Source organism: Phalangium opilio, unplaced genomic scaffold, assembly GCF_054372755.1.
Source record: "Phalangium opilio isolate 3A_F unplaced genomic scaffold, DU_Popi_V2 ptg000056l_1, whole genome shotgun sequence".
Taxonomy (NCBI): Eukaryota; Metazoa; Arthropoda; class Arachnida; order Opiliones; family Phalangiidae; genus Phalangium; species Phalangium opilio.
Window position 1 is genome coordinate 661,091 of NW_028324175.1, and position 3,181 is coordinate 664,271.

Sequence of the window (3,181 nt, forward strand, 5' to 3'; positions counted from 1 at the left end):
GTAATTTTATCAAGTGATATAACTAAACCAACTATAGGAAAGTTTTAAATTGAAAAGTTAAACAATGAAAAGTCTGAAATTTCTTTCCTTTTAAAGGTCCTAGCGTTCAATCGGATTTACAGAAAAATTAGTTAGTTTAGAAAATTATTCTGGTAATGGAGTCAGTTAGATAATAATAAAGTTCCGGGTTCTATTCTATTCTTTAATTGTCTGCAATAAAATTTAATTTCTCAACTTTCATATACAATTTTTTAACTTGAAATTGGTTAAATCAAAAGTAATTATTCTGCAAATGGAGTGAGATAATAATATAGTTCCGGGTTCTATATAGTTATTTAATTGTGTGCAATAAAATTTTATTTCTCAACTTCCATATGAAAATTTTTAACTGGTTAAACTAATTATTCTGCTAATGGAGTTAGTTTAATTAAAATATGGTTTCCGGGGTTATTCAATGCTTTAAGTTCCTTCAATTAAATTTAATCTCAGCTTTTAATTGAAAATTTCAATGACTGAAATTTTTGGAGTCTCTTTGACGTACCTATAATAAAAATTCTCCTTTTATAGTACCTGTGGTTTTGTAAAACACAAAACTACCTATTCTGATCATGGTTTTGTAGAGTGTGTGAGTGTGGATCTCAAGGCCTGATTATGATGGACACAATGTGTATGAGAGCTAGTTTCCCCCCTTTATCGCGCGAGGGGATGGAAAGTTTGCTTGTACTCTTACCGATTAGAGTCTATTACGTAGGAGTACACAAAGTTTTCAAAACGTGTAACAGATAGTAAAATTAACAAGTTGGGAAAACCAAAATATTACCTCTCCGTGTCGAGATGATTATATAAACTTAAGTATCCAATGAAAACGTCGACCTTTTTGCCCTCATCCTTTCCCGCGCTTTGCGCTTCCGAATTTCATCCTTACTCTCAACATTATCTTCCTCCATTTTACATACAGAAATCGAATACTCACTGAAAGAAGCGGCAAAAACCTGGTGGCTCGTTACAACCACTTAATTTGACTTAATATCCAACTTCCAAACACAAATATTTTCTGGTAGATAAATTAACAACCTACAAGCAAAGAAAAATTCTCAAGAATGGCTCCGGCAAATTTAATAGGTCTATTTTCAACTTGGTGGGCGTATCTGATTAGATTTAAAATATATACAGTGTGGAAGAGATCAGAGCAACACCTACCTTTGTGGAAAACCCCCAAAACCCCTGACGGACTACTTCACTGCAGTACATTTTCGAGCTCGTATACAGGGTGTGACATGTGTCATTGTATGCAAATGAGAACGTGCAACAAGTATCATAGTGAATATCGTTTAATGATACGCACTTTGAAACGTTAAAGACCTACGATTAAGCTTAGGAACTAAGGCATCACACTACAAATTAAAGGGCTGTTTGGTAAACCCATCAGCGTAAATGTTCGATGTGCCTACCGTCGTGGTGTAGGCACTCTTCAAGACGATTTACATGCCTTGTATTACGTTTTCTAGCATTTGAGGAGTGATTCGTTCAATTGCGCTTCTAATTCTGGCCTTCAAGTCGTCTACATTTAAAGGTTCTGTTGCAAACACCTTCCCCTTAACTATCCCCTTAAGAAGAAATCAAGTGGGGTTAGGTCAGGGGATCTTGCTGGCCACGGAATTGGTCCACCTCTACCGATCCAACGGTTTGGAAAGTGCTCAGTTAGCCATTGGCGAACATTGACCGCCCAATGTGGTGGCGCACCATCCTGTCCCGCATCACATCTAATGGTAATGCGTCTATCGCATCACTAAACTCGTGGCGCAGGAAGTGCAAATACCTGTCACCAGTAATGTTGTCCTCGAAGAAGAAAGGTCCGATGATTCTGTTCCCCAGAATGCCACACCAAACATTTATCTTCCATCGAATTTTATGGTAATGTTTCCGTAACCGGTATGGATTTCGTCGGTTTACCGTACCATCCCTGTGAAATGTCGCCTCATCAGAAAAAAGAACCTTTCTTAAGAACAATGGATCGGCTTCAATTAGCTCGCGCATGGCAAGACAGAAGCCTTGACGTCTTAGGTAGTCATCGTCCGTTAAGGCTTGATGGAGGTGGATATGATAGGGCCGGTAGTGATGCCGATGTAAAATGGCAAGAACGGTTGAATGGCTTAGACCAACCTCTTCTCCGACCGCTCTACTACTAGTATGAGGATTGGCTTCAAAACGTGCTAGAATGTCGACTTCCCTATCATGATTACCAATTATACGGTCTCTTCTACGTTGACGGTCTTGCACGACGAAACTCCCGAAATCTCGTAGGTTGTCTCTAATGTTCGTGAAGGTTCTTCGAACCGGCCTTCGTCGGTTTGGGAAGCGTTCGGCATAAAGCAATGCCGCTTGTTGAACGTTACCGCGACATTCACCCAAAATAAACGTCATGTCCAATTTTTCTCGGTTGGAGTAGGCTGCCATTCGTCTTCGACACAGGACTTACAACGTTTATACGAACTAAGCTGCTAGTAACGACGCGTACGTTTGATTTATTAATGTGCCGAATTCTCAGTGCCGCGGAAAATTCTGACCTTCGTAACCTCGTATGGATTCCTTATCTAAGTAGGCCAAAGCCACGAGTTTAGTGATGCGATAGACGCATTACCATTAGCAGTGATGCGGGACCTGTGGTTCCAGCAGGATGGTGCGCCACCACATCGGGCGGTCAATGTTCGCCAATGGCTAACTGAGCACTTTCCAAACCGTTGGATCGGTAGAGGTGGACCAATTCCATGGCAAGCAAGATCCAATGACCTAACCCCACTTGATTTCTTCTTATGGGGATATGTTAAGGGGATGGTGTTTGCAACAGAACCTTTAAATGTAGACGACTTGAGGCCAGAATTCAAAGCGCAATTGAACGAATCACTCCTCAAATGCTAGAAAACGTAATACAAGGCATGTAAATCGTCTTACTATAGTAAGTCATACTAGTAGTAGAGCGGTCGGAGAAGAGGTTGGTCTAAGCCATTCAACCGTTCTTGCCATTTTACATCGGCATCACTACCGGCCCTATCATATCCACCTCCATCAAGCCTTAACGGACGATGACTACCTAAGACGTCAAGGCTTCTGTCTTGCCATGCGCGAGCTAATTGAAGCCGATCCATTGTTCTTAAGAAAGGTTCTTTTTTCTGATGAGGCG